The sequence below is a fragment of the Grampus griseus genome (genome assembly GCF_964374135.1).
Source record: "Grampus griseus genome assembly, chromosome: 17".
Lineage (NCBI taxonomy): Eukaryota > Metazoa > Chordata > Mammalia > Artiodactyla > Delphinidae > Grampus > Grampus griseus.
The window spans coordinates 9050065-9061139 of NC_139011.1; positions in this window are offsets into that span (position 1 = coordinate 9050065).

Consider the following 11075-nt stretch of genomic DNA (forward strand, 5'->3'; position numbering starts at 1 on the left):
CCCAGACCACCTCTCTTTTTATATCAGGAAGCAGAGGCTCAGAGCAAAGGGAGTCACACTTAGTCGATCAGCGATTAAATGAGTGACTGTGTAGCAGAATCTAGAACTCAGGTCTCCTAACTCCTGGACCAGATGTTGGAGATCAAAAACTAAAATACCCAGTGAGAATAAAGTATTTCTGTTGAGCCCAGGAGATGAGAGAGAACTTCCTGGTCCACTGGAGAAACTGCGAAACCAGACACATGTGTCGGGACATCTTCCCATCTCTGGAATATGATTGATGATCCCATGCCTTGAAAGATGACATCGCTCTTTCTTCCAAAATCCTGCTGTGTTCCAAAGCTGCAGACATGCCACTGCTGCCGTGTGTGGTTGAGAAAAGGAATGAAGAAGAGCACTCCTCCCCTCCGCTCCCCTGACCTCTCCCCCAAGCTTAGACTGGTTCAGTTCTTTGGTCCATCGCTTGGACTCATTCAGCTCCAGAGTGATGCCTCAGGTTATATCCTTACCTATAAGCCAAGTTACCAGGATTTCTCCTTGAAAAAAATGTATGGGCTTGATTTTAGGAAATGGGATGTGATTTCTTTGGGGAAGTATATGACCCCAAGTCAGCAGGTCTACTGAAGTTGTCCCTTTGCCCTGGGATCTCTGGGTCCCACCTGGGCACAGCCTGACTCCTCCTGCTTTGTCCCAGAGAACGTCTGTCTTGGTCATATCACAGCCAGGTATTCTAGTCTTCACCAAAAGCTACAAAGAAGCAAACAGGATTCAACTGAAGATATCTTATGTTCCTGTAACTAGAAAATTATTTTAGGAAGTCACCAGGCCTCCATTGGCTCAAATGAGGATTTCCATAGTTGGTTTCCACTTATATTGTGCTTGGGATAGATTTTCCAGAATTTGGCAGGGCTCCTCTTATTAAAGCTAGTAGCAGGATGTTCAGTTCTCCTGAGTCAGGAGCTCCTAAGAGATAGAAAGGTGGTCAAGTTCTTGGATGGCAATAGGTGACCCACTGACTTTAATGACTGTCATTCTGTCAGCCTTCACATAGCACCGTTCTAAGGTTAAAATAAGTGTCAGAGGGAAATAAGTCAAAAAATAAGGGTCTATGTAAGAATAACCTGAGTGTGACTTATAATTAAGCGGTCAAAAGCCTTGCCCAGGGGTTAGGAATATATTTGCAATTCCTCTTAGACTTGTCAGATGGACTCTACAATTTGTTGCCTGAGAGTAACGCAAAATGAGAGCACGTTTCGCTTCAGTGTTCTATTCTCTTCCTCTGTCCCCAAGACTGAGTTCAGGGAAGGGGAGGAGAATTCACCCTAAGCTCTCTTTATGGGCAGCATGTGACGTCATAGTTCTCTCTCTCGACTTCATGCAATCCTCATCACAACCCCACTGAGGAGGTATTACTGTTTCCATCTTCTAGAAAGCTGAAGCTGAGAGGGAGAAGCCGTTAACCAAAACCCATGTACCTCCAAAGCCCATTCTTCCTCCCCACCCCAAGTCTCCCAGGTCAATAGAAATGCTCCCAAATCATGCCTTGCGGGCTTCCACAAAGCCTTGCCCTCCCACACCCCATCACCTTTAAGTAAAGTGATTACAGTCCTGTTGGTTCCCTGGAGAGAAGAGTGATTCTTGCATTGACTGTTCCCCTTGCTATTCGGCGGGTTCTGTCTGCTCCTTTGCGTGGTTTCATGATCCAGCTGTCGGCGGCAGACAATAATGCCACACAAATCGTCCATCTGGCTCATGTTGGAATCCATCAGCTCCGGGAGTTTGGTGTGGCTACAGATTATCCCACAAGTGCCCCGTGTTCTTTGCCCCCAAGGATTTCCTTTCATTGTTTTAACCAAGCAAGTTCAAATGTCCCTCCTGACTAGTCTTTTGTCTCTAGACTGTCCCTTTATTTCAGAGCTCAGAGATCCTGCAGAAACAGGTGAGTCTTCAAAAACATCCTCTGGGAGGCCAAAGGCTCAGAACAGTTGTGTTTCTCTTTCTCGATATGAAAAGATCAAGGTTCCCAGTGGAAGCCAACCTGATCTGATAATTGGGCTCTTCTTTTCCCTCTGAATCCTTTTCCAAGGGAGGGGAGCGCAGCTCCACCCTCCAAAGTTCCTGTGATAGTTCAGAGTCCAGGTGGGAGGCCAAGTTCCAAGACTGGCAGCCACCTTGTTGTCGAGTGTCAGGCTTTGCTGTTGGAGATGTGAGGTGGGCCCTGCCCCATCTTGAAAACCCCCTTAGAAAGATGCACCAACTTCACCAGAATTGTCAATCATTCCCTGTTTTAAAGAGGAAGCTGCCTTCCACGTTGCTTCCAATGGGTATGGCTATTCTTCTTTTTCTTTTTTCTCTTTGTGATGTAGCAGTGATGGAAAACACCAATCTGAAGAGCAAACTGAGGCTTCCAGTGACATGAATCCGTTGTTTCTGATTTTGGATTGTACTTTCTTTAACCCCCTTTTACGGCATAGAATTCTGGTGCCTTGCCCCCTGAATTTGCCTCCATGCTACAGTAGGCTCTCTTCACGTTCTGGCTTACATGGGAACACAACTCTTCCACAAGTGGCCTTTCGTGCTCTTTATAATATGATTTCCTGTAATTTTTAAACTGTATGTGTAATTTATATTCTGGCTCTGTCCAATATTTGAACAACTTTAATAAGTTGATTTCCATATATATTATGCAAACAATTCTTACCTGATTTTTTATGTTCTATCTTAAAACAAATAAATACCGCACCACTTATTAATAAATAGACATTTCAATGATTGTGTGGCAAAATGTCCTTTGCTTCATTAGCAACACAGAGCGACAAGGAAAGACAGTTCATTATTCGTTGCGGGCAGGAGGAATAGGACGGGATTTGGGTATGTTTGTAAGAAGTGGTTGAGACGCAGAGAATAAAGACACAAGAAAGGAAACATAATTCAATGTTTTCACAGCTACAAAGTGCATGATGTGGACTGCACACCTCCTTAATAACAGCCACTATACAGGTTGTAGATGTACAGACTTTAGTAAAACATGATCTAATCGTTACAGTTTTAAGACATTATTACTCCATTTTTATAGGTGAGAAAATTCAGACCCAGAAACATAAAAGACCTGCCCGAGGACAGACATTCATAAATGAACAGCCACAAGTAGGGCCCAGGACCATCTACCCCCAAGACTCATGCCACTTTCTCTGGAGAAGCTTCCCCTCCTAGACCATGTTGGGGGGAAGACTCAGAGTGAATGTAAGTCAACAGAGAGGAAATTAGTAAAGCTTATATCAGATGGCCTCTCTCTGTTGTCAGTACAGCAGGAAGGGATGTTTTCTCATGAGAAAGAGGGAGTTGGAGCAGGGAACCTTGGGAGAGTTACTTAACCTTTCTCTGTCTTGGTTTATCATCTGTAAAGTGGGGAGAAAACTGTGTGCCTTGAAGGGTTATTATCCTAGCCAAGGATCTGGCACTCAGCGCATGTTCAGTGAATGACAGCTTTTGACTCTATCCTGTACCCACACGCCTGGCTGCCTTAATTTGGGTTTCCGCAAGAATAGAGACAGAATGTTGGATGCAGGTAGTATATTTGGAAAGTGATCCCAGAAAACACAGCTGAGAAAGAGTGGAGAGACTGGAACAGGGAGGGAGAAAAGCCAGTAAAGAATGAGCTAATCCTTGTGGGTAACTGGGCTCAATTCCACCAGGAACCCCCTGAGAACCCATGTGAAATACACCAGAGAATCATTCCACCTTGGGACAGGCATCTGGGGCATTCATCCACGGAGCCCGGTTCTTCCCTGGTTGAGAGTTGCCCCTGGGATATAAATTCCCTCCTCTGTCAGTTTTCCTGTGCTACAGCTGAGCAAGCTCCCAGGTGCAAAAGCTCTAAGGCAGAGAAGCAGAGAGACGTAGCCAGAGGAGCTGTCTGCCTGCTGTGACCTGTGTACTGTGACCACAGGTGAGCTCGCAGCTGGGCAGAGGGAAAACAGCATAGCAACATGAGCATCTGGTACATAAGCCCACTTGAAAACCCTACATACACACAGGGAAGCAAAAACCCAGCCAGGTTGCCACAAATCACTCTGTAAGTCAAAGGACAAAGTTGGCCAACACTGACAAGCTGGCCGTGGTGCCCATGAACTTGTTCATTATTAAAACAGTGCCTGTAACCACTAGGAAGCAGGGTAGAAGGTCTGCTAGAAGATCAGGTCCACATTTGTCATTGTGAAGACCTGGGGCTGACAGGTGAGATGAGCATCCGCTCAGCAAACATATGTCCCTCCCCCAATAAAACATACCCGCCTCCGGTCTCAGATGACTGCATGACAGACAGAAAAAGAGCCTAAAAATTATATCCCTGAGAAAATCCCTTTCCATCTGCACAAATGGAGCAAAAGCCCATTCATAACCTCGCAGATCCTCCTGGGAGCCAGTTACTGTTCCTAACAATGTCGGCTTCCAACAATGAAGCTTTCAACAATGAACAGTGTCGGGCATCCAGGTGACCTGAGACCCTGTGGCTTCCCCACACTGAAGACGTGTAAGGTGTCTCCCCTGAGAAGAGTCCAATTGTCCTTGTATCCTGCCTCCACATCAAATATGAAAACATTGCCAGCAATTTATCTTCTGGCTCTGGGCAGGTCAGCCCCAGGCCAGTGGAGGGCAGGTGGAGTTAGCAGAGAGAAGCAGAAATGAAATTAGGAAGTAACAGAGGTCAGGTCATGAACAGCCTCCTGGGTCATGATAAAGACATTTGCTTTTACTCTGGGTCAGACAGGAAGTCATGCGGGGCTTTGAGGAGAGAGGTGAGAAGATCTGACGGATGCTAACAAGGGGTTCTCTAGCTGCTGTATTGAGAATACACTGAATGAGGCAAAGGCAGAGGCAAGGAGATTAATCAGGGACACGACTGCATTAGCAATAATCCAGGTGAGAGCCAAGAGTGGCTTGGACCAGGCTGATGGAGGTGGTGAGAAATCTTAATATTTAGAATCTAGATACCTTTTAAGAGTAGAAATGACAGCTATATGTATATATATATCCCCTCCTTCTTGGATCTCCCCCCTCTGCTGCCCCTTCCCACCCATATAAGTCACCACAGAGCACCGAGCTGAGCTCCCTGAGCTATACAGCAGGTTCCCACTAGCTATCTGCTTTACACATGGTACTGATTCACTTCATTGCACAGCAGAAACTAACATGACACTATAAAGCAACTATATCTCAATAAAAATAATTTAAAAAAAGAACCCAGCCACAGACAATTAAAAAAAAAAAGAGTAGAAATGACAGGATTTTCTGATAGACTGAATGTGAGATATGGAAGAAGGAGAAGAATCCAGGAAGATTATGCAGTATTTTATTTGAGTACCTGGAAGAATGAACGCATCATTAATTGAGATGGGAGTAGATTAGGGAAGGGGCAAGTTTTTGCAAAAGGATGTGAATTTGGCTTTTTAAATGTTAAATCTGAGATGCACATGAGGCATCTAGTGGAAATGTTCTGTAGAGAGCTGAGTGTGGAATTAAGATTATTTAGGGCTGAAGGGACCTATCTATCTGTCTGTCTGTCTGTCTATCTATCTATGGATTTGACAAGTTATAGATAGCCTTTAGAACCATGAGACAAGATGCGATCCCCAAGTGAACAAGTATAGAGAAAAAAGAGGAGACACCTAAAGACTACACCCAGCAACCTCAAGAGGTCAAGGAGACGAGGCGGAACCAGCAAAAGAGGCTGAGCAAAAGCAGTTGATGACATAGAAGACGATCAGAAGAGTATGGCGTTGGCGATGCCAAGCGCAGACCTCATCTCATGGAGCGAGTGACCTATTCGTTTTCCGACAATATCCTCACTGTCCCCCACCTCCTGCGTGGGTTCCAGCCGGCCTGAACCACTGTAGGTGCTGGGGAGGCAGGATGCTTGAGGTACAAGGGTACCTGCCCTGAAGGTACACACATACACACAACCTACTGAGGGAGACAGACAAGCAAAGAGATCATCCCAATAGAGCACAATAAGACAAATACAAAAATATTACCCTTAATGGGATGGGAGGGTATCAGAGAAGGCTTCCTGGTGACGGGGAGGTCTGAGGTGAGAATAAAAAGGATGAGGTAAAGTTTGGGGTGTGGGTAGCTGAAGGGAGCATATCACAGCCAAAGAGATCTTCACATGTGGATAATGAAATTCAAATTTATATCATTTTTACACATCATGAAATACTCTTCTTCTTTTGCTTCTTTACAACTGTTTAAAAATGTAGAACCATTTTCGGCTTTATAGGAACAGGCAATGGGGCCAGGCTTGCCCACCCTGCTAAAATTCACGAGCAACCCTAGCCGGTTCTTCAGAAGACTTGCACTGGCTCACAGGACAGGTGATGCTTGGCTCACAGACCTTTACAGCAGGAAGGGGAAATCATCACCCCGTGATCCTGTTCTGCTCCTTCAATACATGTAATTACTGTCAGAAGAGGTTTCCCATCCCACGTTGAATCAGTGCTTTGTCATTCTGTTCACGGATGCTCTTCAGTTCACAGCAAAGGCATTTTTCTCCAATGGAGGTGATCCGGTTTCACCGCTGTGAATTCTTGGTAGGATTATTATTCCATTTTTTTTTCCGGAGTACTTAAAGCAAAGTTATCAAGCCTTTCCCCACCTCCACCCTCTGTATCTTTCACTAAGAACTCATATAAACCCCACAGCTCTGACTTAGCTGTTAATCTTTCAGGCTGCTTAAATTCTTTGAAGTCCTTTATCCTGCTCGGGAGACAGGTAAGTCACATACCGTAGAGATTTGCAAACCCTTCGGTTCCCTCTACTCCCCAAAGCATGAAGCCAGATAAGAAATGCATCTGCTCTAATTCCCAAACTCTGGGCTCCTGGTTGCCGAATGATAGGAGAGGAGTTTCTATCACCCAATCCCTTACTCTGCACTTAAGCTAAAACTCACCCCTTGATCACTGTCTGTTTCTTTCCATTTTTTCCCTTAAGCTGTCGATTAGCATCTTAATGCAGTCCTCAGCCGGGAGGATGGCTTGTCCTCACATCTGTGATAAAGGAAACATGATCCTTAATCCAAAGAATTGGAATGAGAAGAAAAGAATGCCCTGAAAAATGGCTGGCAGCAAGGCAACAGCTCAGAAACTATACTTTCTCAGAGGCCAATCAATCATGGATTTTGGCGGCAAACAGACCGGGATTCCACTCCTGGCTCTTTGAGCTGCGTTCCCAGGGGCCGGTTGCTTGCCTGGGCCTTGCTTTCCTCCAACTATAAAATAAGGATGATAACCCCTAAGTGGGGTTACTTCCAGGACCAGTAGATACCATATGTAAAATTCCTGGCACCTCAGATAGTCAAGAAATAATAGATTCTTTGCTTCTTTTTCTGAATGAACTATTTTTGAAAAACCAGAACCTCCCCTTTCAGTGTCTCCCCCGGGCAGTGGAGCCGACTGCGGGGGTGTACGGCCTTAGGCCTCTGGGTCCTCCTCACAGAGAGAGAGCTGGTCCTCACTAGGAAGGATGCTGAGTGCAAGTGTTATCTCCAGATTCTTGGATGCAATACCATAGACATGAATGTCACTTCCACAAGACTCTTAGATAAGCAAAGCTCTCTTATTAAAAGAGAGAGCTTGTGCACAAGGGAGAAGGTGGAAGAAAGTGGCAGCTCCCTGAGAAGGGGCGAGTTGCTTTTCTAACAATAGGGAGGGTTTGTCTCATCATCACTGGTTAATTTCCAGAAATCATCAAACTTCTTTGAGCAGCACCAGGTGGCTCCATGGTGGCTGTCGGGAACAGGGAGCGCTTTGGTGAGGGAAAAGGAGTGCATGAGAATTTTCTGCAAGAAAACATTGGAACAGATAAGGTTAAAATTGATAGCTGAGCTTCTTGTCTTGTGGCAACTAGGTACACTCCTTAGTGTAACAGAGACAAAGTTAATCTTGTACTCCTGTGAGCCTGGTTTTTGTCTCTGGGACTCAGGACCCCAGAGCCTTTGTTCTTTTGCTTCCAAGGCCCGTTTGGCCCAAGGTCTTCCCCCAGTCCTTTTTCAAAATGGCTGTACTCTTGTCTTCCTGTCTCAAGTGCGCCGTTACAATGTATTGAGAACATGCTGCTCTGACTGTGGCTGGTCCAAACAAGATGGACTTCAGGGTGAGTTTTGACCCTGACATTGACATTATCATTATTCTGTGTCTGACTGGCCATCTTTCGGCTGCAAAGTCCAGTGAGAAAGGCAGGTTTCCTTGACAGGCTAGACTAGCCTTTGTTGATTGGTGATCCCCATTAACTGGAAGTAATACAATGTTTCATTAAGGCTCCAGCAGCTTTGTTCTGACCACTCACATTTCCAGCTCCAGGGCTACTGCCAGTCAGACACAGACAGACTGTGAATGCATTTCACAAGCCTCTTGGGCTGATTCACGGATCACGGATCCCAACGACACTTCTCAGCGCTTCTCCTGGGAGTGTGACCGGACTTCTTACCCTTTGACCCACCAAAATGCTTTGAAATAATCATCAATTCTGTGTGTTTCCAACCTCAGGTCCTTTGGGGCACTCTGGGCTGGTATTTTGAAGGGCAGGAGAACAGAGCAGAACATGGTAAAAAAAAGGACACAAACTTTAGTATCTGGGAGACCATGGTTCAAACCCCAGTTCTCCCACTTAGAGCCACGTGACCACGAGTAAGGGGCTCTCCCACCAATCCCCGGGGCCCTCTCTTGTATAACTGAAGTATCTCATGGGATGCTTGAGAAGCCAAATAACAGAGATGATAGCCAAAAGTAGAGATTCGATAAATTATACTGTTGGAGAGGAAAAAATAACTGTTTCCTCCACCCTCTTAGGTTCAGTATCTGGGGCTCTGCAAATTGAAATGACAAAATGATTAACAGGAAAAAAGGTTTATTTCATATACATATGGGATGGGAGCACCACAGAAATAAATGAAAACCTCAAAAAGGTGGTCAGACCCTGAAGCTTCTGTATCATTTTAACAGAAGGATGTTAAGTTTGTGGGGAAGTGACAAGAAATAAAAAGGGTTTTGAGTTTCTAGGGTGCTAAATCGTGGAAAGGTAAATATATGGGGAAACTAGTGGAAGATAAGAGTTATTTTAGTAAGGTTCGTTTGTGCAGTCCCATCTCGGTGCCAACTTTCCATTCCCTTCATGGCCATAAGACTCCCCCTCCCGCCAGGAAGGAGAATTTATGGCAGACCTGCTCTCAGTTGGAGAGCGGAGGCTCCAAGAAGGCTTCTTTCTGCACCTGTTGATTCTCGACGGGCTTTAGATCAAAATAATCCATATGCCAAAGTGGTATATTTGGGGGCAGCATATTTTGACCCCACTGAGTACGTTATTATCGTCATTGTGTCACTACATGACTAGCTTTTATGCCAGTGTCACTGGCTGTTTATTCAAAAATAGCCATGGGAAACAACAAGGCCCGACTGCAGAGCACAGGGAACTATATTCAAACGCCTGTGATACACCAGAATGGAAACGGATATGTATAACTGAATCACTTTGCCACACAGCAGAAATTAACACAATATTGTAAATCAACTATACTTAAAAAAAAAAAAGAAAGAATAAAAAAATGGCCATGGGAAATGCAGTGAAATAATGATGACTCCGTTTCAGAGGAAATTTTTGGACCTCTGATCCAGTCTTTGTAAGATATAACTTTGAAGACTGTAATTCCATCCATACGGGGAATATGGATGGAAGTACAATCCTCTTTCTTACTCTTGGAGTACCACCATCTTTTGAAGCACCAACACTTTTATTTATTTGTTAAGAATTTACACGGCCTTTGCTCTGCACCATATACCATTCCCTGTATTTTATAAATATAACAGCCTTGGGTGAGGAAACTAAGACAGAGAGAGGTTTAATAACTTGCACAGCAGGAGTGACCAAACCAAGGAGCAAAGCCAGGCAGCTGGGCTCCAGGGTCTGTGCTTGTAACACCAATGCCATGAGCTCAACAAAGATTTTTTGAGTGAATGCAGGTTAAGTATCTAGAGCCAGAGGGCATTCAAGATGCAAATCAAGTGTGTGAGACCCTAACTCCTGCTCCTTCCTCTGCCCTAGTGTCCCACGGTGGCCCAGGCTCTTAAGGGAGACTTTGCCTGCCCGTGATGACTGGTGTTATGTACCGAGCACCTATATGTGCCAGGCACTGGGTTAAGTACTTTAGGTTCATTATCTTAAATCCTCACAAAGACCTTATGAGCTAGATTCTCTTATCCCCATTTTGCTGATGAGGAAAACCAAGCTTCCAAGAGTAGACAGATTTATGAGAAGGAGAGGACTCCAAGGAAGGACCCCCCAGCCTTGTGAGGCCTATCTCTGTCCAGGGTGACATCCAGAAGAAACACCACTGAAGTATCTACCGATAATTACAAAGCAAATTTAAACGTTTACGAGGATCTTTCAAAAAAATTCCAAAGGTGGTTCTATGCCTAATGGGTAGCAAAACTTCTTAAAATATAATTTTCCGTGAAGATGCTCAATTCCTGAGACAATTTTCACCCCAGCGCACTTTCTCTTGACATTTCTCCTCTTCCCCAAGTCACCTTCCAGATCTATTCCGTTCTCTACCACTGGCAAATTTCTACTCTTTTCAAATCAAGTCTGCGCAGCCCCTATTGAATGGGTAATACATTAATACCTACACGTCAAGATTGTGTAGTTATGACGTGACAGTGTGCGTCAGGCAGCGTTGTGTGTGGTGTCTGGCACACAGAAAGCACTCAATAAATTTTCACCATCCTTCCTGTTAGTCTCAGCTTTGCGGCTTTTAACTGTCATACTGATTCTGTGCAGCAAATGCCCAGGTGAAAGCCTGGCACACAGTGCTGCAGTGAAGGAAAGAGAGTGTGAACACTCACGTGTACGTGTGTATTAATATTGTTTTCTCATTTATAAGCAGCAGTGATGCTGTATTTGAAGGGCACTTTCCATCTAAGCAGCGGGAAAACCCATGGAAGAGACACTGATTCTCCCTGAATATGCATGCACCCCTCCCAGACTTCCTGCAGTTATTCAGGACCACATGAGTAATTCTGGTGGAG